Consider the following 25026-nt stretch of genomic DNA (forward strand, 5'->3'; position numbering starts at 1 on the left):
AATAACAATGATGATGCTGATGAGCAACAATGTAGCCGCACGCCGATCACGCAGACGGGACAGTGAGCGCCATCCGCCCGCAGCGAGGCGGAGGAATATTAGCGAGAGGTATTAAAGGTGCGGGGCTGCAGATTTAATCACCTTGTTCACGCACCGTCGCATCTCAGTCAACACACCGACGGCTGCATAATATCCCGGTTTGGTTTTAGATTATACCGCCTCGACAGACATGCCGTCCAGTCCAGCCGTGGGTCGGTTAGCATCACAGGGGGTAGGGGTGTGTGCGTGTGTGTGTGTGTGTGTGTGGTAACAAAAAAGCGGGAGGAGCCTGCATGCAAAAAGGCTCCAAGAGAAGGAGTCAGCTGGTGCCATTGGTCAAGACAGCGACGGTGACATTTTGAACCAATGATAACAGAGTGTTGAGAAAGAGGTTGAAGCGTCAACTTCGCACCGCCAGGGGGCGCCAGAGCAAAACAAACACAGGCCCTCTGCAATGAGGCCTTGTCAGGCGGGTTAATGATTTGTGATTACAGTGGTGTATCATTGACAGTGGTGGAGGACATTCTCAGGGAAATGACTGGAGGAAAAGGAGAATTGCAACAATTTGAACATTCTATATTAAACTTTATTTATACACAGGGCCGTAGCCAGGGTTTTTAGAAATACTCAGGTCATGCCGCTCACCACCACCCATCCATCAGGAACATTCTGAAGACCATAAATCTGTGCATTTCTCTGCATTTTGACATGACCCAGTAATCAGTCACAGTACATAGCTTAAAAATTGGACTCCGACAGAAAAGGAAGAAGATCAGTAACAGATATGGCCAATTTTGACTTAAATTTATCAAACTTATTCCTGTGATAGTAAGAACTTATTGATGTGGGCAACACTTTATAATAAGAATTTGAAGCATGAATGGTAAATATATAGCTTGTATACATACATAAGTAATTTCACTGTCAAGAGACAATGACATGGCTCATAACGCTTTAATTAAGCAAAGGGTTAAAGGTTGAAAACACAAACTGCAACTCCTCAAATAATGTTTAGAAATTAACTACATAGTATTACTACAAAATATTCTGAACATCAAATACAACTTTCCAATAAACTAATGGCTAATAGATAGTTTATTAAGCATTTCAGTGCTTGTTAACAGGAACATATGAAGCAAGTTTAATTAGCTATAAATTTGCCATTTTTCATTATATGTGCATATATATTTATTTATCTATTTGTTTTTATTGTTATTTTTTTAATGATATTACAGATAAGGTTATGGTTAAGATCAAGATATCAAAGATACAGAAAAAATGCAGAGGACATGACCTCAGTGTGCTCAATGGTAGCTATGGCCCTGTTTAGATAGCACCTTTAAAAAACAGAGTTTACAAAGTGCTTTGACAAACAAGCAAAAGCAGGAAGCTCAGGAAGATAATATTACAGAACAAACACTACAAAGTCAAGACAAAAACAGAACAACGACAAGTCTAAGGTGAAGTGAAATCAAGAAGGCACAGTAACTATAAGTTAAAATAAAAGTGATCAAACTGGCAAAATCACAAAAAAGGAAGAGAGGAGAAAAAGCACTGAGCTGAAAAATAATGGTAAAAAAAGAAGGTCAGACAAATGTACTGAACAAAACTTAAATCAGCGGTTAAAGAAAAGTGTTTTGTTCAGATGTGTGGGACTTTTGTGAGGTTCAAAAACAAAGAGACCACTTTCATGATTGAACCCTTTAATCAGTATCCATCTGCCATTTCATTTGGAAATCATGACAATATTAAAACAGAAACTCAACTGACAGAATTGTATTCCATCGTATTCCCATGTGTATCCATCACATAATTAAAACAGAGTTGAACGGAAAGTTTTGTATAGTCATTTTCAGATGGGGAGATGATAAGCTACATAAATATTCAAACTTGGCTTCATTATTTAAGCTCATTATGAATAAAAATGAAATGTTAATGGGAGTTGGCTTTTTCATTTGACGAATGACAGCACTCACCCGGGCTTGCTCATTAACCCATCAAAACAAGTCAAAACAAGTCAATTCACTGAAAAGACATTATTGACTGGAGGTTGTTTACCTCATAAAGGGGAATTTGGGGGTGTAGAGTACTGATCCGAAATAAAGGCCTAGAATTCTTGTTGCAGGCTGGGCTGGCTGGTTTTTGGCATCATAATCACTATCTAAAACAAACATCACAGATAATAAATAACCTGTCAGTCAAACCCTTTCACAGGGCTCCCGGTGTAATCACCGATACATTTCTGTCTGAGTGGGCAGGTCCAAGTGTCAGCAGCTCTCTCACTGGGCTTGTTATCAAAATCAATATAACATATAGAAAGTACAGAAGATTGTTTTGAACGAGGGAGCCAGTCTGAACATCTGACCACTAAAGTTAACTATGTTCATGTGATGCACGTGTGCACATGTGACGGCAGTTCAGAATTGTTATTTCGACTCACCATGGAAATTACATTTTCAACCCCTTGGCCAGTGTCTGTGTGTGTGTGTGTGTGTGTGTGTGTGTGTGTGTGTGTGTGTGTGTGTGTGTGTGTGTGTGTGTGTGTGTGTGTGTGTGTGTGTGTGTGTGTGTGTGTGTGTGTGTGTGTTATGTCTGAATATTAGGCCTTTACAGTCACATGAAAATATCAATTTAATACATTAAATGGGAAATTAAATGGGAGAGCAAATAAATAGGGGATTTAATACAAAGGTAAATAAACAGGATTAAAACAGTAAATATCAATTTATCTTCAGTCATCGCAATCAATCAATTAATCAATGCCTAAACTTTTCTATCATTATTCAGCTGCATTTATTGGGATATTTAGATTTTTTGTAGAGCCTTTTTTTATTTAAATGTATGTGTTAATAGCAGTTTCTGTCCTCCATAGAAAAGGAAACTAACATAAATGATTGCTGAATTCCATGTAGCTGCTTAATTTTCAGGGTCCTGGGTGCATACTGCCATAGTGCCACATAGCAATAGTGGGACACTTCACTAGAACAAAGTCATTGTTAACGTGAGTTGCAACAACCATGCTTTTCTATGCTTTTTCCATTTTTGTGTTTCTGTTGGGTTGGAATATTTGTGTATTTGTAAGATCAGGGTTAAGGGTTAGATGCGTTTTCTTGGCATTTGAACATCTGTGTGTGCTGAAAAGCTTACACGGATCAAATCCAGCCAGAACTGAGTGAAAGACTCAACCACAAGATGGCGACAACGAATTGCCATACTGAGGGCGCCAACCACCTATGTCAAGGACATACAGTAGACAACAAATACCACACAACAAGCTTCAAAATAATAGAAGAATACAAAAACAGATGTGTTGTCGGTCAGTGTTAGTATGAGATTGATAACATATAAAGTTGCTCCTTATATACGGATATTCAACTTCCAACTAAGAACTTTTCTTAGTTCTCAATTCTTAAAACCCTGAATCATCCATACAGTATGCGAGGTTTCTGCAACAACAATGTTCACGAGCTGACAGTGATGTAAAACAGCGATAAAATCCAGCTCACATTTCTGTGGCCTGCGAAGGCAGCGCTGCTACATACCCGCCTTCTCTGTCTCTTTTCTGTATTTCCCTCAAAGGAGAGGCAATAAATGAGTCTAATCAGATGTTTAACTATTTTTCCACACTCGAAGTGGAGTCGGGAGAAAAATTAAAGCTTTGAGTAGAAAAAAAAGGGGAAACATTAAAGCTGAGTGTGACAGGATATGCTCCCATACATGGTTGTGAGTATAATGTACAGTATGCGGGATGATCACTGGTCGGCAGAGACACTCACATGCTACTTTAAGGAGGATTTATGCCTTCAGAAGACACCTCATTAATGGGACCAGTTGTCTCTCCAGTTGTCTAGTTTCCTTTCCTTTCCTCCTCACTCCTCTCCTCACTTTAGGCTACATGGAAACATGGATGACTTCACAGTGTGGCTCAGCAGCGAGAGAGGGGAAGTCATTAGGGTATTCTGGGTTAACAAGGCGGCGAGCGGGATATGCAGACTTCAGCAGGAGCCTTCACCAGCACTGAGGGATGGCACTCATGCAGAGTAAACTTCCTCAGCCGTATGGCTTCCAATATATCACAGTTTCTAACCGAGTTGGACAGTCAGAGCATGATGTAGTCTGATCCACTTCCAGGGAAATAAAAACTCCAATAGCTCAAGAGATCTGCATTCGGTTAGTCGTGCACATGTCTGTGTATTACTTATGACAGGCTGTCTTAAAATCTCAAACTATTAAAGTTTGTGTGCTCAAGTAGTTTAATTCCAACATTAACTTCTTCTAATGGTTATCAAATGTCAAGTATCAGTTTCATACCGTACATGCAGTCAGTGGCAGAAAGTGACTGAGTACATTTGAAGTAGGACACTTAAGAACTATATTGAGGCATGTCGAACTTACTATACTCACTATACATTATATTGTATTTTCATTTTCTGCTATATTTCTACTCCACTGCATTTCAGAGTATCTAGAAAATAATACCTTAACGCAATTGCAGTTATTTGAGTTATAACCTTACGAATGATGATTTAAGAAATCTGCACACATTGATATACTATATATTGAGCAACAGTACATGTTGAGTATATAAAAGGTACAATTTGTAAGGAAGTTGATTTTTGAGTATTATTTTTGTTTTCTTCCTGTTTTGTTTAGTAATTGTTTTATTACAACGTTTAGTTAAAGCTGCTTTACTGGATTTTCTGCCCACTAGGTGGCAGCAGAGCCATCTGAAAACACAATATGGGACATATTATCAACTTGTTACAGCAACTGGCAATAGACAATTTTTGTGATTCAGTGTGTATCATTATGAAGTAAATGTTAACTGCACAATCTAACCATCATTTACATTGGTTCCTTCTAAACCCTGCTATCACTATACAGTTTTGTTTGCCACTGGGCATGTGGAAAAAAGGATGGTTAACTGGCGAGCCATTTCATGATAGACTTAATGAGTGAATAAACTCACGTTTCGTCCCGCGTTGTGCTTTTTTTTTATGACTCTGGGGAAAACGGAAATCATCTAGTTGTCTTTGCAACAGCAGTGCCAACGCTAATACCACTTGGAAACTCGAGAGGGGAAAAGTTGTCTCTTGCCACTCTAAGCTAATAATTGCATATCTACACATCTAACACATGCAGAGCTGCATAACCATTTATTTTATTTGAGATGTCTTTCTGGCCACCCAACAAATATAAGTCTAAAATTCACTTTCCTGTTAGTTATATTTTAGTTTCCACTAATGCCTGAGGGAAACAGATGCGTCTCTAAGGAACTACTTTTCTGATTTTCTTCATCAGCTTGTCAATAACTTTGTCTGTCATTAAGTCCTGAGCAGCTAGCGTGAATTCAGTGTAACTTGTTTTTTTTGGCTGATGACAGTTGCTGGAAATCATTGATAAGAGCAGAGTTGGAGGTCACCACCAAAGATGTTAAAAGCTCTTTAGAGCTGAGGGCAACTGTAGAGCGGGGTGGTTATTCTCTGTGGGCTTGTCAGTACTGCTTTCACATTGGACAAAGTTGTTTGATCCATTGTTTATGAAAAATAAAAATAAAATCAATTAGTGCCGCTTTGAGTAAAGAAACTCAATCCTTCTATAAACACGTCGAGAAAAAAATTCCGCAGCACGGCCTTTATTATATTTTCCTTCAGATTTCAACTCTCGTTCTTCTTCTCACCTTCTTCTTCATGCACTCACTCCCACTCTGTCTCTTTTAAGGCCACTACAGACTAAACTGTGACCTACTGGAGACTGCCTCTAATTAGTTTGTACTACAGTCACTATAGTCAGGCAAACACCCCTGTCATCGGTGGGACTGTCAAGAGGATCCTTTCACTGTGTGTGGCATCGGTTCATACTGCAGATTTAGACATATTGGCACCTTTTGCTCATCCATCTTGCTTTTGAAATTATTTTCATTGGCACAGAGAGACGCAGTTTCTGTTTGCCTCTTTGCTCTTCATCTTCATCCTTTCATTGTTTCTCATGTCAGCCGTGGTTTTCGGCCATGACGAAATGCTTCCTTTGCTCACATATAGATATAATACACACAAACACATCCTGGTACTGACCATAGATCATCCCTCCACAGGCCGAGCACATGTATACATGTACTATATGTATGTGCTCCATTTGTTCTCCAGTTCTGTCAGCAGTTTTATGACCCCTCTGTCTCAGTCTCACCACTACATGGGGGGGACACACTGAGCCAGTCGTGGTGATGGAAGAACCACCGCTAGACAAAACAAAGAGAAGGAGCAGGGACATGTACACGTATGGCTAATTTACTGCTGACAGGATATTAATAACTCCCTCAGAGGGCCTTTGGTTTTTTAGGTTTCCTCTCTTTATTACAGAATGCAACAACAATGTTTAGCTAAGCGTTTGACCGCATCGTTTCACTTCTTTCTGGTCACTGTCTTGGACTGGAAATGTGTGAGGGTGATCAGTCAGTTTTTCTTGGAACAGAGGATTTTTTTTTGTTTCTTCAAATGAAATGTTAAAAAAGCACATATACTGTTTATATATAACATATATGCACGACTCTGTGAGGGTAAAACCAGATGTAATGTCATATCCGTCTAAACTATGTTTTTACAGTTTTATGTTCAGCTACGTAATGAACATATAAACCAAAAATAGGATAGAGGAGGAGCTTTACTGTCTACAAATTTTAAATAACCTAAATCCTGAAAAAGGATCACCATGTTTTTACCAGTGACTTGGCTTTTTTTCTATCATTGGGAGTTAACTGTGCTGCAATGAAGCACATGCATGTCTATGTTGTATGATCCCAATACATAGTTTCTTCTGATCACATGTGAGTATGTGTGTGTGTGTGTGTGTGTGTGGAAGTGTGTGTGTATATGAAGAGGTTCTAGCTGGCTTCTGGCAGCCATCTAGTATAAAATGATAGAAGTGGTCTCCCATGGTGTAATTGGCACAGACTGGAGGATAGTTTTAGCTGGCTGCCACGCCACAGACAGGCAGGCCTGCGGATCGACAAATAGAAAGTCTAATGGGCAATTTGGTGGACATGGAGGGAGACAGACACACAGGAGAGGAGTGGAGAGGAGAGGAGAGGAGAGGAGAGGAGAGGAGAGGACGAGGAGAGGACGAGGAGAGGACGAGGAGGCCAAAAGAGGAGAGGGAAGGTCTGTAAGGGGGAATTGGAAACATATGCAGTGGTCTGACTGCTGGTCTTCCCCCCTCTGCCTCATCCAGACAACCACACACAACAAAGACGGGAGATGGGCCAGAAATGGTGTGAGGCTGAGTGCGAAGGTGATGATACATGGGCAGTGTGTTGCAGCAGACTGGCAGTATTTTATGGAAGAAAGATGACAACGGGCGAGTGCTAAACAAATGCAGATGACACAGTGGATTGTGTATTGTTTTGTAGGAAAGTTAGAATAACTGGGGTTTGTGTGTATGCTTTCCAAAGTATGGTGCGTACATCTTGTTTAATGACAGAATAAAACCAAACAAGTATGGAGGAGACAATAGCACAAAGAAGGGGAGAGTCTGAGGTTGCGTATGTAACAAAATACTCTTCCAGACAGATTCACAGATCGCTTTTTCATTCGATATGACGACTAATGCCTTTGGATTCATCAGCTGTAACTAATTAAATCGATGAGTTTGCCAAATTACAAAATGAAGCTCTTGGCTGTTGTTCGTCAGATGTGTTCTGCATACTGATGCCGGTACCACGTTTGTATCTTCTGCCAAAGACGGCTCCGTAAGAAAAGACACACCACACAGAGTGGTGAGTCAACGGTATTTCTCTACAACAATAATTTAACCGCAGCTACGCGTGAAAATTACACATCGCATTTTGATTCAGTTAGATCATAATTTATCACTTCAGGCACGCAATGTGGTAAACATGCCTCGGACAGCTATGGTAAAAACTAGTTAGGTAGAAATCAAATGTCTCCGACAGACAACAAGGGGACAATGAGCAGTGATGGCAGGCTCACAGCTGAACAGTTAACAATGTCAAATCGATGTTTTTAGCTTATTGTTGCTGCTCATCTGTTCAGTCTGGTATGTTATATTGTGTTAACATTTGTCAGATACTGATTTAAAAGGTGCTTTTAAATCTCATGATCGATTTCAAGAAAACTTTGAAGTATAAGTTCACCCAAAAATCATAAATTCAGTAATCATCTACTCACCCTCGTGCCCATTGAAAATCCGATGAAGTTTGGTAGGCCACAAAACATTTCAGAAGCTTCTGGAGCTACACATAGCTGGTGTAATCCAAGGCTCCAGAAACCCCAAGATCCCAAATTTATTAGAAAAGTCGTTATTCGTTAAGCTTGTACGCCCACTTCAGATGGCATGCATGCTAACGCTTAAGGATTAGTAGTAGGGCAGCAGTAGCTCAGTCCAAAAGGATTTGGCTGGGTGACCAGAGGGTTGCCGTTCCAAGAATCACCTAGACCAGTCTATACAGAGGGACTGTATTTGCTCTATCCTTTGACTTGCCCTTGAGCAAGGCACCAAAAGTATATGCATGTGTATAGGCCCTGTACGTGCCTGTATTTGTTAAAGAAACAGTGTCTGTAAAGGGATTAATAAAGCTTGTATTCTTCAGCAGCTACAGTCAAGATTTCTGCTTTGTACATGACTCCTTTTTCAAATCAATTTGAGATATCAGGGCCTTTGATTATGCTCATTTCATGTTTGTTTTTCAGTGGTTAAACGTTTTATAACATAATATAAGTCCCCATGTACTTCAATTATTTAAGAGAATGCTGCAATGCTGTTTTGCTGTGAAGCTCCAGAAATGTTTTGTTTTGTTTTTGTTTTTCTTGGAGTATTGGACATGATTTGGCTCTCACAAAGAGAATTTTATTATTGCACATACTCTATGTATGTATATTTTTTTGCTATTACAACCTGTTTGCTAGTTTAGTTATATGAAATATCCCTAAGTATGTAAAATATGAAATCTAAAACTAGATTTTTAAGTAGTAGCGCCATAAAAATTATTTAAAAAAAACAAACAGGATATGTTCCAGACCTAACATGCAGCTCATGTAAAGTAACTAGCTTAAGGTTTTGTTCCACAGTATTACCAGCTGTTGTATTCATTCAAATACTGGATGAATTATGTGTAATCATCATGCATACAAATCACGACAAACTCAAACACAGAACACATGTTACTATACAACACGTGTCATTTAATTCAATCACAGTGATAATTACATCCAACCATGTGTGGCTCTACCAACTGAAAAGTTTTCATCTTTTATCTTTTTATCTACGATACATCTATCTACTGAAACACAATAATGACGTCAGATTTTGCTGAGCAAGTAAAGGACATAACAACATAAAAATACATTCCCTGATTAAAATGATTTTAACATTTAATAGTTTTTCCTCTTTCACCTCCTCATGTTTAAACTATTTTTGTTTATTCACACTAAAGTTTCTCTCACTTCGCCAGCTGTTGGAATTACAAATAATATTTACCAATGAGATAGTTTGCACCATCTTTTAACTGCTTTTCTGAGAAGTTTAGAAGTCATTTTTGAATTTTAATGACCTAGAAAACCCCATCACCATCTGGAATAGCATCAAAAGTGGTTCCTTTGTAGCGCTGAATCACTGCATTCATGTAAATTATTGTGGCATTTTTCTTGCTTCACTATAGTAAAACTGAACCGATGGCGGAAATGATACATTATTCATGTAGGCTTAAGAAAGATTATGCCAATGTGTGTGTGTGTGTTTACGAGCATGTGTGCATAAATGTAGCAGCCTGCGAGCTGCCCACCTGTGTACAGCCTCTGCTGTTGTGTGTACACACGGTATGTGCACTTGCACAAGTGTGCGGCTGCAGTGCGTGCAGTGATTAAAGTCAGGGTCCGCAGCGCGAGAGTGAGAGAGTGTGTGTATCATCAGTGCGGTGATGGTGGCGGTGGTTAGAGGAGGAGGAGGAGGAGGAGGAGGAGGAGGAGGAGGAGGGGGTCGGACACAGAGAGACAGACGCCAGCCTTGGTTTGGAGCTGAGCCTGAGGAGGGACTGTGGCTGATGGTGAGCGGAGGGACTGGAGAACGAGGGAAAAAGGGAGAAGATGAGAGAAGGAGAAAATTTGGGGATTGAAATACTGAAATAAAGATGAATGATAGAGGAGCGAAGGAAGCTTTATTAGCCATGAACGAGTTGAAAGTGGCAGCAGCAAAGAAGCGATGCAGGAACACTGAAGTGTGGAGAGACTGGGGGAAGGAGGAAGGGAGAAGGAGAAAAAGGGGTAAAGAGAAGGAAGGGGGGGCATGTGTCGTATGAGACTACCACTGGAGGGATGCCGCGGCTGTGGGGGGGGGGGGTGAGGAAGAAGAGGAGGAGGAGGAGGAGGAGGAGGAGGAAGGGGGGTGAGGGGGCTCATTAACCAGTGCGAGATTGGAGCCTCAGTGGCTTGCTCGCATTCAACCACACTCGGCCTTTGATGAGGGCTGGATCCTCAAGCTCAATCAGTCCCACATGAGTCCAACTGAGAGGGAGAGCGAGACAGAGAGGCCAGGACGACTGGGAGAGGGAGACAGAGGGGGTGGTAGAAGCGATGGAGAGACTGAAGGAGGGAGGGAAGACAGGAAAGGAGAAACGAGACAGGAAACAGTAGATGGTATAGAACAGGAGAAGCGGAGGAGGAGTGACAGCCCAGAAGGGAAGAGAAGAGTAATAAAGGAAGCTAACGTCAGGATATGGATAAATGGGTGCTCACAAAGAGCCACAGAGAGCTGGCTTTGAGACTTTTCCTTTTTAAAAACAAACTACTGTCCAGAGTGAAATTGTTTTTATAATACAAAAATATGTGAGTGCATACATGAGTCATTGTGCGGGAGGATTCATGAAAGGAAAACACAGAGAAGTTTGTGAGTGTGCATAAATTTGCATCACAGTATTAATGTGGACTGAGAGTTTGCACATCATCTCTGTAGGGTTTTTTTTCTGTTTGTTCCTGATTTGTGTGACTCAAGGGTGAGTTAAACACAATTAAACGTTTAACTCTTTTATGTGACTGAGCCTGTGTATCAGCAGCTGTTCAATTATAGAGGCAGTCTGGTTTCTGTGTGTGAGTTCATGCGTATCTGTGTAGCATGTATGCATGCTGTCACGTGTTGCCGTTTAACGTCTCAGTATGCGTGTAATGCACAAATTTGTGTGTACATAGCTGTTCATTGCACTGCACGACAAAGGAAGCAGCAAGGAACTTTCTTTTCTTTGTTGATTCTGGCGCCCTGTATGGACAAAACGGTTATGAGCACATCTAAAAAATTCAAAACGTTTGAAAAAAACTTTATAATGTGACAATGCTTTGGTTAAGTTTTGGTTAGGTTTAGGGGACAAAAACAGCATATTTAGACTTAGAAATAATCACTGTCAAACACTAAATGGTACCTTAAAAGTCGATGAGACGCCGTCGGATGTGACTAAACAGCATTATTTGATGGCCTGGGAATGAGACAGGGCTCAGTTACAACACATCATCATAATTAAATGACTGGATAGGTTGTTTGCCACTCACTCCCAAACAACATGACTGTGTGCTAGCGACAGACATACTGAACCGTCATAGTTCGCTTGCTGTTTGATTCGGTATAAAGAAGAGAACGACTTGGTTAGAACTACTATGCTGCTTATGTCACTTAAGTTACATATGTACCTACATTACTTACATGACTGCACTTATTATTGTTATTGACGTGAAGTAACTTCACTACATTAGTAAGTTAAAATAACTCAGCGTTGATTGCTAGTTTCACACTGGACATTTAAATTGGTCACCTGAGTAAAAATGTGTTTCTTTGACCCCAACATGTGTCCCCGAACTTTTCCCTTCATACTACTTAACATACCCTACTTTATGTTGTAATAATCGCTAGATTTGCTTTCACAGTTGATCTATATTCTTGTTTTTTTGTTCTGTTTACAAGGACAGGCTGCTCAATAACAATAGCCATCTACAATTTGTCTGAAGATCTTGCGATACAATTGGAAAAGCTAATAAGTGGACCTTGAGTTGGGATCATTTTTGTCAAACTTGTGGGTTTCTTTTTTTTAGACTTTCAGTGTTTTTATATTTGCTTGTGTTTTTTGTATATTTGCAGCACGTTTCTGTATACCAAGTGTGTGTTGTCAAATTTGTCAACCAGTTTCTCAATTTGTTGTTTTATTTGTTTTCTGAGTGATTGTGAAGATGTTTAACTTATTACCTTGTATTCACTTTCTGAGCTGTATGGGCCACCCTAGGTGTGGATGTCTGTGCCACTCTACCTGTGTGTGTGTGTGTGTGTGTGTGTGTGTGTGTGTGTGTGTGTGTGTTTGCTTTAAAGAAGAGGAAAGACAGCAATACTGTGTGCATGTGTGTACACATGAGTGTGTGGCTGATCGGGTGACTGGCGTGTGGCATGGCGTCACTGCCATGGATGAATGTGGCAGCATTTAGTGGTTCTCCTGAAGCTCAGGTCTCTCTCTCTCTCTTTCTTTTCCTTTCTCCTTTGCTCTCTCAACACCACATCAGCACCAGAGGGCCACACAATCATTACCCAATTATTGCGTCTCTAGCAGAGGCAGGATTAGACTTACCGCCCCATCTGCCTCCTTCCTTCTCCTTTCTTATCTGCAGCCCTCTGCAGGAACCAATTAATGGCAGCAGCCATGAAGATTCGCAATTAGCAAGTGTTTAACTAAATCAAAACATGTCCCTCTCACTGCTCCACTGCGAAGTCCTGCCAGTGGGTGTAAACACTGACTTATCTAATGAAAGGCGATTGAGCTGGCTGAATTAGTTTGTCCTGTTGAGACAACCTGTGACACGTGAGATGTTTAAATCACGGAGGAGAGCAAGCTCATCCCAAGTGAGACAAAATCTGATTTATATGACATCCTGCTTCTGTAAAGGCAGAGCAGCAGAGATGGTATAAAAGTTAAATGTGTTATACATGTTATCTGGATGATAACCTAAAGGCAGGGTGTAACTCTATACTCTCCAGTTGAATCCCCTCGAGCGCTTGGCAGACGTATAGAACTGAGGTTACTTTATTGGTTTCCCTAATTGGTGCCAGTTTCCATTTTCATTTCCAAAAACTACAGTGGTGTAGCGTTCTGTTCGTTCTCAAACCATCCACACTGTGTGTGTGTGTGTGTGTGTGTGTGTGTGTGTGTGTGTGTGTGTGTGTGTGTTAGAGAGAGATATATAAAGAGAGAAAAAAAGGGGGGGGGGGGCGAAGAAGAAAAACAGATAGAGGGAGTTGAGAGACACTCCACTGCGCTGCATGTGTAAACGTATGCAGCAAACTCTGTGATGACTGTTTGTGCTTTGTTCTGTTTATGTGTGTATAATGAGTCATCAGTGATTGGCCAAGTTGATGTGGTCAGCGATGGAGGCAGAGGGAACACTTTACAGTAAGTGCATCAATGGAAAAGAACCTCTCTGGGAGGGAGGAGGAGTAGGGAGGGAGGGATGGATGGAGGGTGGGGTGGGGTGGGGGTTTGGTCAGAGCACAAGAGCACATCGTTCCTCCAATTGTAGGAGTAAATTACACAAAAATACACAAAACTCACCACAGTTGAGCACAAAAGCCACCGTGACGGAGGAGCAGAAAAAAGAAAACTTTAGATTTGGATAAACACACGTGCAGGGGCTGCAGGAAAAGTAAACAAGGCAAAGAAACTTTTGGCTGGGACGAATGCATCACTGGAGACGGCGAATATAAGAAGGGGAGACTGGATTAAAGTGCACTATGTGGACGGAGAGGGATGGTCTATTAGAATCACACTGTATTCATGTCAGGAGATGTGAGTAATAAGTGCTCACTAATCAATTGTGATTCATCAAATGTCTTCTATCTCTCTCTTTCTCTCTCTCTCTCTCACACACACGCTGGGAGGGGCCGATCAGGGAGGATACACTGCTCTGCGACTACACCCACCGCTACGACCCATTATTCAGCAGCTCTTCCCTGTAAATGTGATAATTATATGCTTGCCCATTCAGAGAACAGCACAAATATACAAACCAAGCTGCTTCTGTTTATTCTCCCCGTAATTTCCCCTTTTTATTTCCTCCAACACTCTGTTAATCCATTATAAACCAACATTGTTACACCATTAAGCTGTTTCCTATGTGTACTATTACATGGTGGCTTCTGAGTGGTAAAATCCACTTTTTAAATAATTTTTTTTTTTTTTAAATTGCAGAAGACAGAAAAATAAAGAATATGAGGCTATTAGAAAACGTGGATTTAAGCAAAAATAAACTTCTGCACACGTATGTGCATCTGGTCTTGCGCGCTGATCAATGTGTGTGTTCGAGTATGCATAGCACGCTTTGTGCGAGTGTGTAGGTGCGTGTGCGAGCATCCATGTGTGCCTCGACGTGTGTTGCTGGCAGGCCAAAGCGCCATTGTGCAGCGGCGACCACAGGGCCTCCTTCTCCCCCCGACCCGCCACAACAAAGAGCAATTAAACGCCGCTGCCTTGCCAGCTGAGGAGCCAACCGCCAGCCACACTTCCACAAACAGGCAGATCTGTTTAAAACCAAAGGGGAGAAGCAATAAAAGCCAACCTACCGGGAGCAACCCCCTCCGATCCCCTTCCGCTGATTCAAACCAGAAGGTGACTGGCTGGCTTCACCCTATCACTCACTATCGCCGTTCGGGCCGCATTACCGTCAGATGTGCCGTTTTACACGAGAAGGGTCGGGCCAGGAGGTGAAACATCGACATGAACATTAACTAAGGGAAAGACGTGTGGAAACATAATAAGATTAGTGTGATCACAGTGCTTTGTTAAAACTTTAGTTATCTCTCTGTATTACAGGGTCTAAAAATGTGATTCTTAAATGTACAGTGTTTTTCAGGCTTTGTTGCTGTATGTTTCCTTCAATGACAGGCTGCTCCTGTGCAGGATGCGTCCATGGAACTGCTCTGTGTTTGTTTGACCTGCCAAAGATCCTTTTGAGGATTAAAGCCTTTTCTTCACCACATTAAAACAGTGGAAATGGTAGCACATAGCTTACCAGCTCATTTCATGCTCTCATTTTTTGGCGTCAGTCTTTGCCAGGCACCTACTACTGACTGCACACACTGTCTGTGTTTTGCAGAAGTGCACTGTATTTGTTTTTACTTTGTTGGAAGCAGTATTCAGATGTTTTTGCTAAAAGTAGCGATACCGCAGTGTAAATATCCTCGATTACAAGTCCTGAATTCACAATTGGACTCTAGAAAAAGGGCGGTATTATCAGCAAAATGCAGTGTTACTAATAACGCGTTATATTTCTGCATATTGGATTATAATTTGTGACATATTTATGTATATGTGTCTGTTTTTTTGTACCAGTACATTTTTTGTACTCGTGCAGTGCAGTGCACACTAAAAAACAGTGTTGAAAACGTGCCCAATGTGGGAATAATATAGCATCAACACAATACTGGGTTAACTCAATCCAGTACTAATGAGTGTTTTGATCCAGCGTTGGCGTTAATTTCACATTACTGTTATGTTACTGGATCAAAACAAGCCTGGTGTTTGGTTGTTTTCGACAAACTGGTACTGAGTGAAATAAGCCCAGTGTTGATTTCTTGTATATGAAGCCCACACCAGGCACATCTTAACCCAGTGGTTTTTAGTGTGTAGTTTAACATATAGAAATGCATTTTATAAAATCTTAATCTTTAAAGAAACTGGTGAATACAGCTCTCAGACAAATGTAAAAGTGTACTATGTCTTTTAAACTGCGGTGGAAATAGAAACACTAAAAGGTATTATTGCACTACAAGGTTTTGTAAAGTATTTCAATGCTCTTGGATAACCCTTTTGATAATGGATAAATCGTAAATGTATAGTTAAATAAACTTTAGTAAATAGTTCACTGTTAAATTGTTGTTTATTAAGCAGTTCTAAATGTTTAAAATAATCAGATGCATATTTATAGTGTTCATACAAATAATTGTTATGGATTAACTTTTATGTTTTTCAACCATTTAGTTTTAGAAAAAAATGCAAACTCAGAAAGGTAATATTTAAAATATGAATCAGGAAATACTACAAACTCAAAAACTTTTTAAAAAATGTATTTCCATAACAAACAAGGCATCCTCAGAGGGGATGAAACAGCATTTGAATGTGGACAGGTGGCTACTTAGAGGGGTCCTGTAAATATAAAACAAAGTAAAACCGTACCAAATTGTGACACTTTTTCTTCAATTTATTCAGTCATAAAAATCAATCAGTCAAGGTTTTTTTCCCAAGATTAAAATGTGTTTCCTAAAATGACATAGTGCACATTTAATTGTCTTTTTTATTCATATAATGTTTCAAAGTTCTGGCAATGTATGCATGGAAATTAACAAATCAGTAATCAAATTACAAAAAACTAATACAAACAGACAGAAAAGGCCCTTGTCAGTGAGGCACTGGGCCATGTTTGTCAGGTTTTCGGACATCAGACATACACGTCTTTGATGGACTTTTCCGTCTTTTCTTTTGTTGTCGTCTTCCTTCTCTGTGACCCCAGCAGAGGGCAGGAGCACAGGAACCTGCTATGAAGCAGCTGTGGAGCCTGTCCTGGCCCTGGCCTAGCCCAGCCCACCATAGCCCGGCTCGGCCTGGGTTCAGCGTGGGCCGCATCGCGGTGTCTCTGGTCAGGCAGCCTGGAGCCCTTGGGCGCTGGCAAGGGGTGCGGGCGTCCGGGAGGGGCCCCCTCAAAAGCCATCTACGAGGGGCCACACCCACACGGCCATTACGGTGGAGGCTGTTCTGGGCTTCTCCCGAGGCCGCCCGCCTTCCATTTTTAGAGCAGCAACAGAGTAGACCACATGCTGTGGCTTCATGCAAGTGGGGGGAAGGAAGGTTTCTTCTTTATTTTCAGTCAAAGCGCCATGGGCTTTGGGAGAATTTCTACATTTGCACCATGGTAGACTCAGTTTGCATAAATTGTTCATTTCTTAAATTGAATTTTTAAAAAAAACTTCCCTCCTTGCTTCCTGACAACAGTTTTCCCAACTTTTGTTCAGCAGCAGGTCACTTTTGATTCAAGAGAAATAGAAATTCTATATCCCAGGAGCACCTTTAATCTTCCTGTTTTAGTCATGTGGTTTAGTGTTGCTTCCAATCATAAAAGAATACATTAATGGAACATATTAAGTTTAGTTCCAAGATCTTGTGAAATACGTGAAGTTTGGTTGATTCAGTCCTGCACAGTGTTTTTCAGGAGAGTGTGTGTGGGTGAAGCGTTGGGTGGTCTAAAGCAGAAAAGACTTGAGCTTCCTCTTGCACACATATGGTGCGGCTTGGCCTTTTTGTTTTGATTTCAGGGGTTTTAGGTTATAAGTAATAAAGTCCCCTTTAGGTACGGCCTGCTTATTTTACCTACCTATAATGTCATTCTATTTCTGTATTGTATGCCCTGCCCACTACGCTCACCGTTTCCTTACAGCCTTTTTCCAGCTTCAGCCTGCTGCACATCGACACTCTGGTCCTTTTGCGTCTATCAAGCAGCACTTCTGGCAGTTCTGAACCCTGCTCTAATCCACAACTGCACTATTTCTTACCCCGTCTTGATCCCCCTCTCTCTTCTTGATCAGTATCACCAGGAAGTGCCCACATCAGTCTCCTCTCCAAAAGAGGAAACACAAGTCAAGAACACTTCACTTCTGCTCCACACAATCACTCAATAGACAGGGACACCTGATACTCTTGGTTACCCGTCTAGGGCATCGAGACGAACGCACTTTTGACCCACTTGAAGATATTATCCCTCTCCTGCAGTGCAATATGTCTCTCATAAATAAACAATCGTTCCAGTCCTCCAAACCACATCGTAATGGCACGAAGACTTCAAATGTAAAGCTTTGAACGGTCCTCTGTTAGGAGTCAAAGAGCTACAGAGGCTTTGTCTTGTGAGTGGCGGACCACGGAGCTGAAGGGAATCTCAAGTGGAAGGAAGAAAGAAATTTTAAACAGACAGAAAGATGCACGATTATAGTTAATGTTGGAGCCTGTCACAGTGTGCTGGTCTGTAGTTTGTGAGATTCATAAAGCAGAGATGTAAAAGAGTAGAAGACGTACTCAGATTCTTTACTTAAGATGAAAAAGTACAAATAGAAAAATCTTAAAATACTCCATTGCATTTACTTCACAGAGAGTACAGAAGTATTATCAGCTAAATGTACTCTTAGTATTAAACGTAAAAGTACTTTTTATTATAAATTTCTCTTTTGACAGACACCTGAAATGTGACAATAGCCGCAATTTTATTGTAAATTTTTAAAAAAAAAACTAAAAGATTGTGAGCAACTGATTTAATCCTTAACAAGGCATTGTTTCTATAAGATTATTACATCAGAAAAGAAAGTCGAAACTGCAGCTATCAGATAAATGAAAATAGTCAAGTAAAGTACATGTACCTTAAAAATGTCGCCTACATAATGGTTGAGAAGGCGATTCTGGAGAATGATAGTTGATTGTTGAGTCTTCATTGATTGTTGTCATCACACACTGACACTGAGTTGGTATTCTGTCTGAATCTGAACAAAAATAATCATTCTAATCATAATCATTCTCTAGTACATTGCTTGAGTTAATGTATTGAGTTACTTTCCCCCACTGAGTAAAAGTTAGTTTTAAGTATTTTGGTTATATTTAGGTTGAGATGATCTGCTGACTGTTAATTTTAGCAGTATGAAAACTGTCACGTCAGGGGGTTTTAAGCTGATTAAAAAGCCAAAATGTATTGTAAAGACTTTGCATCCGAAAAAAAATTCTATCAGTGTGAGATGCATTCACATAAAAACAGAATTAAATTTTGGTTCTTTCAGAGAAACAAGGACATCCAGGAGAGGAGTTCATTAAATGAAGGAGAGGGGAAGTTACTTCCAGGCTGAGAGGAAACCAGAGGAGACTGCTGGTGGCACACACACGACACATGGAACAGATCACACGACGCATGGAGTCGGATTTGCCCGTACGAAATAAAGTAACCCAAAAAAGAAAACCTCAATTTACTCCCTTTAAAAAAACCCTCCCCTCCTTTTGGCTAGGCTCCACCAAGGAGTAATGAGCTCCCACCCAAACCTCAGCACCAGCTGCTGTCAGGGTCTGGGGGCACTGACTAAATATGTATAAACCAGCGGGGGGAATAGGGGATGGTGGTGGGCAGCCCTGTGGGGTACAGCTCTGTACCTTCTGAAATGACAGTGTTCAAAGAAATTATCAAGAGTTTAACAGGTGAGGGCAAAAAGCAGCTAACTGATCAGAGGGGATCACAGCGGGGAAACAGAATTAACTGATAAGTGAGATAAATCACACACAGTGCACATGGATCTTGATCTCACACGAGTTATTTCTGCCCCCCTCAACTCAACCACACATGGCTTAATCAACTTGAATGAGTATTTATGTGCTGCTGGTGTTTTCTTATGTGACTCGGCTTGCACATGTAGCCCACCATGCTGTATGATCTTTACGCAATAAGTGGAAATTGTTTGGGCGGTCTCAAGTTATTCAGATTTCATGTTTAGGCCGGGGTATTGTTGAAACAACTTTCGGACTTCATAGCTGTTACAAACACAGGGATGAGACTAAATAATGGCACATATGGGAATAACATTGTGTAAAATGTTTCAAGTATTTTGATTATTTCAAGGCTTCGGTTATTTTGTATTGTTTACCTCTCAGGCCACAAAAATGCAGGCTACATAAACATATTAAAGCAAATTGAAATTGAAAAGCTAAACACTAACAATTGTCAAACTATCAACAGCGGTGAGTCACACCAAAGTCTGCAGGCAGCAGGAATAATATCCACAGGCTAACGGGCTAACAAACATTGAGTCTACTGTGACTCTGCCGCATAAACAAATCTGGTGAGCCCTGAAGCCCCCAAGCAGTCTCATCAGTACTTTTCAGTATACGGGCTACAAACTGCCATGTACAGGAAACAGAAGTACAGATAATTTTGTGAAAAAAGGAAAGAAAAGTATTATCTAAACTTCTTTACTCAAGTAAAATGTACTCTGAAATGTACTCAAAGTATAAAAGCAGTATCCCTCTGAAGGACATTTTCTACTGGTAATTTTTTTGCAAAGCTAACTGAACCTTACAGCATATTGATCTAATGCAAAAACTTTTAAATCAAAATGTGGAATCAGTAGGACTTGTCCGAGCTGGTCGAAACGACCATGAAGATAGTTGGATGTTAAGTCTCATTCCCAGGTTAAGTACCAACATTTTGGCTTGGCAAAGCATCGTAAATAATCGAGTAATGAGCCTGTTTTGAAAATGCAAGAAGTGGAAAGAATATTTGCTTTAAAATCGAGTCAGTCTGAGTATACAAATTTGTAGTGCTGTCCAGAGGAGAAAATATGTATCAGTCAGTCACCACTCACACTCATTTAAGCAAATTAAACTTTGTCATGCAGCACTGATTGAGTTTGTAGCCCTGTTTGAGGTTTCTAATGCTTCTATTTATATGGCTGGCAGTGAGTTTGGTAACATCTGAAAACACAGGAGAAGGCAGGAGCTGTTGTCAGTGTTACATTTTTGAGTGAGACAGGCTGTTTATTATGTATATATTCCCCAAAGCAGACCAGGTATGAATCAATTATCAGTAGAAATGAATCACTCATCCATCTTTGCTCAGCACTGAAACTGCAACTGAAAACCTCTTCAGAAGCCACTTGCACGTCTTCCAGGAGTATGTTCAGATTCAAACATCTGAACATTTTTCTTTCAAAGTTGTGTCACAATAAAAATGACTTTCAAATAACTTTCTTTTTTAGATTTAGGAGAGATTTCACTGTGTCCAGACTTCAACGATTTGACTTCTGATCCAAATCAAGCCTTTAAGGAGTCAAATCTCAAGAAGTAAAGTCTGAAGTCCTCATGTCTGTGAATTAGGTCTGACTGTCATGTTTTCCACATTCTCCACACTATAACTATCAAGTTAGTTTAACAAAAATCCTAGCCTAGACAGTGTACCACATCTAATGTATTAAGGATCAAGCGCACGTCCAACTTGAGCCACAGTGCATGTATGCTGCTTCCCAGACAACCTGCAGTGTCCAGTGCAAAGCGTAGTACTCCTCAAAATCCCTCTCATTTCACAAAGTATGTTTAAAGAGATATTGAAAGACACTGTCATTGCACCATCCTGAGCAATTGCACGCATGACGCCTGTTGGGGTCATTAGGTGGCCACAGGTCTCCTCGACAGACGGGGAGATTACAGGCCTGATGTCGGCTTGTATACAGCAAGAAGGCGGTGGACTGGGATTTGTTTGGGAGTAGATGGACTTCTGTGTTTCTAGAGCTGATACTCGCATGTAATAACAGCATCTGAAGCATGTTGCACAACATTTGCGACTCCAAAGTGGGATAATAACTTTGCTATTTGGCAAACAGTAAAATTCTTCATAGAGCAAAACAATTAATGTCTCTCTGGTGCCGTGTGGGATTATTTCTGACATGTGTGGTCACAGCGAGACGAGACTGAACTCCACTTTGCTGGGGGTTGGGACGTCGGACTGAAGTTGTGTTGCTCTTTAAAAACAGCGTTCAAAGTAATAAGCAGCAGGAAACAGTTAGCTTCTTTGCTATTTGCATGTATGTACGGAAAGAATTACTTTTTCCTAATTTCTAGGCCTATATGTGATGTCTGGTGACTGAATATGTTCTGTCCACTGGTTGAAACGCAGTCTGTTGGTGGTTGAATTAGTCAAAACCACCAACATGCCCCAAAGTAAGGGCAGACAACTGAAGCCGGGCCGGTCATCTTATTAAAATGATGTTGTAGCTTTTTCATGTCTGATGCAAAAAGTGACTAATATTCGAAGCTGCGATCAGCAGCATGGACAGCGGCACAAATGAACATGATATTCACTGGTGCGTTGTATAACCCACCACCCTGTCTCTCTCTCGTTCTCTCGTCGTCTTTCTGTCTATACGTCTCCCTCTCTCTCTCTTCTCCCCCACTTCTATCGCTCTCTCATTTTCCGTTGACAAGCTCTCTGAATCTTTGACCACACCGCCTGGAAAAATAGCACGGAGTCATGCTGCAAGGCAAGTCTATCCCTGACCCTGATTCCCTCTCACCACATTTCCATCAGCAGCGAAGTAAAACACATCTAATCATTTCAATTTTCCCCCTCCGTCGCAGTATTATTAACATTGTTAATTTTCTGAGGGTTGCAGCCCAGAGGGGAATGTCAAGGGAAATGCATTATGGCGAGATATTCCATTGATCCACCATTATACACACTCACTTGGTTGCTGTAATGGCCTAATGATACCAAGAGGCCAATTTAAAACCAATGTAGAAAACAGAAGGCTATTCACCCCCCAGAAGAAAGATGCATTAAAAACCGAGCATGTGAGGTCAATGTATAGACATCTGAGGAGTCCTACTGCTTTGTTTCATGCTTGTTTGTGCTTTCGTGTTACCACCAAGATGAATTATCTGGCAAACCTTTCACTACTATTTCAAGAAACATGCCTGCTGGATGAACTTGTACTAAAGTGCACAAAAGGACACTTCTGCAAGTACTGTATGTCTGCAGTAGTTGAATTTTCTATCCAAGTCGGTATTTAAAGATAAATGATGTAACATTTGTGCATTTGTATAAATAACCAGACATTTAAGGTACAATTTATGGAACTGTGTTATTAAATCATCCCAAAGGTTTCCGAAAATGTTCAAACTTAGAAAAGTCTGCAATTTTAGTCAAGGTAGAGTTACATTTCTTTCTGTTTACTGTCGCCATAACCTCCAGGGAAATCATCAGATGATACAGCAGTTGATATGTTAGAATGAGGAAGGAAGTTGGAAAACATGTCTTAACATGAATAAGACTTTAATAAATTACCTCTACCTGAGTCACATCAGACAGACTTTCATTGTCGAAGGTGGTTGTTTTACAATCGTAAGCTACTTCACATCATCAAACTATATCATTCGTTTTCATTATGTTGTTGGAGAGACAGATACTGTGCATTTTTTAACTTACTTTAGGAGTAAATTAAATGTAGAACACAGCCTCATACCTTAACAACTGAATAAGTCGATCAGCCATGTCACTCAAAAGGTCATATATCACCATTCCCCAAAACAACATGAATTTTGCAGCATACTAGCAACAGGCAAAGCCTTATAGTCGCAGTTTGGTTTGGTAAAGGCACTAAAAGGTACTTGGGCAGGTTTAGGAAAACATTGTGGTTTGGGTTAAATTCAGTCCATACTTAACATTACTTAAGTTACACACGTATATTCGTTCATACATAACCTCATATACATTCATTTATGCAAGAAGAAAAGAAACTCACTTTTGACTTTTAGTTTAGAACGGGACGCAAACACAGGTCACCTCGGTCCTCAGCTTGTAAAATTCACCAGTTTACTGCGTTCTCCTCTCTATGTGGACTCTGTCTTTCTTTAAACTTCACCTGGACTTCCTCCTTGGTTACCCTAAAAAGTGACTAAAGCTTCTAAAAGTCACTGTCATAGTTTGAATTTGTGGTTTTGTTGTTTCCCTTTGTGTGATTTCCTGACCCTTTTTCTGTGGTCACCTGTGTCCTATTAGTTAATCAGTCCTTGTGTATATAGTCTTTGTGCTCCGTGCTGTCTTTGTCAGTTCGCTTGTTTAGTTTTCCCAAGTCTGTTTCCGTGTCTCCCTATGGTGTGTTCCCATCTTATCTTTCCTGGTTTGTACTTAGCTTTGATTTATACTTTGCTTTTGATTTATACTTTGCTTTTGATTTGTACTTTGCTTTTGATTTGTACTTTCCTTTTGGGTTGAACTTTGTTTTGCTTTTGTTTCCCGGGTTTCTCCAGTTTTGTTTTTTGCCTTTGCATGACTGCTGTTGTTTCGATATTTTCTTTCATTTAGGATTTCATGGGCTTTGGTTATCAGCTTTATTTGATTAAAGTTTGCTTTTTGTTCCTCACCTGAGTGTCTTGTGTTTTGGCCATTCTGCCTGAATTCTGACAGTAAAACATAAAAATGGTTGTAATAAGCTGCTTGCACAGTCAACCCACAGTACATGGTAATTCTTTTCTGATGACAATGGGTTTAAAGAAATAGTAGCCAAAAAATGTTGCAGCATAAAAGTAGATAAAAAAAAACTTGACTATAAAAAGACAAACTATATTTTTGCAATAAAAGTTTCTGAGATGCTTATGAAGAACATGGTTTAGAGAGGTTAAGAAGAATGAGTCTAACCTAGATGATCAAATGTGTAAAAGCTGCAAATAAAAGAAAACGTGAACTAGACAAATTAGTTTACTTTTCTCTTGTTCTCTGGCTCAATGTTGACTGTAAGCCACTAAAGTAAACTTCGGTAAAAATGTTCTACTCAGAAAGTGCACACAAACAGCTAGTACTTGATTCAAATTGACATTTTCTGGTGTCAGTGTAATATCTGAGTTTTGGTACCAATACTACCATAAAAAGTGTGAGCAAAAGACCAAAGTTTGAGGATGAATGTGTTTTGTTGTGCTACTGTCTCAGCACAAAGCAGCTGTAACAGCTTAAGTTAATACAGTCTAAAATTAGCAAAGTTATGGTTATATCAGGAAATGTCTGATCAAAGAACAATTAAACTAGCATTCATTTGTACCTGAGAGTTTTCAACAACAACATCTACAGACGCATTTCATTATTTATATGAGAGAAAAATACAAACCGGTGTTGTGCACGAGTAAGACGAGACGAGTGAAAGTGAGTCATTTGCCTTCACATGCTTCATCACATCTGTCTTCTGATTCCTTTTTACTCACTTAAACATCCTTGGCACACAAGAAAAGGAACTTGTTCCACTTTAACTTAACCCAAGATTTTCAGGAAAACAGCAAAAGGTGACTTGTGGAAACCAGGAGCAGAATCTGTCTCACCTCAGAAAGACCCTGGATGCAGCAAACACTGCCATCACTTTAATCAGCTTGTTACTGGGAGTGGTTTCATTTTCTGT

The 25026-nt window shown here is 40.3% G+C and overlaps 1 protein-coding gene across 3 annotated transcripts in view; it reads right to left on the reverse strand.

Moving 5' to 3' along the window:
• The window catches only part of igsf8 (immunoglobulin superfamily, member 8), a 57841-nt gene that overhangs the window by 15656 nt on the left and 17159 nt on the right, over nucleotides 1–25026 (reverse strand). Inside the window, exon 1 of one of the 3 annotated variants that reach the window (XM_037100835.1) lies at nucleotides 142–305. The exons of 1 other annotated variant lie outside the window; for it this stretch is intronic. The gene's annotated coding sequence lies outside the window, so the exon portion shown is untranslated. Of the gene's footprint in view, nucleotides 1–141; nucleotides 306–25026 lie in introns of those variants that run through there. One more of the 3 variants, XM_037100834.1, reaches the window with a different exon arrangement.

This window comes from Acanthopagrus latus, chromosome 6 (assembly GCF_904848185.1).
Source record: "Acanthopagrus latus isolate v.2019 chromosome 6, fAcaLat1.1, whole genome shotgun sequence".
Classification (NCBI taxonomy): Eukaryota; Metazoa; Chordata; class Actinopteri; order Spariformes; family Sparidae; genus Acanthopagrus; species Acanthopagrus latus.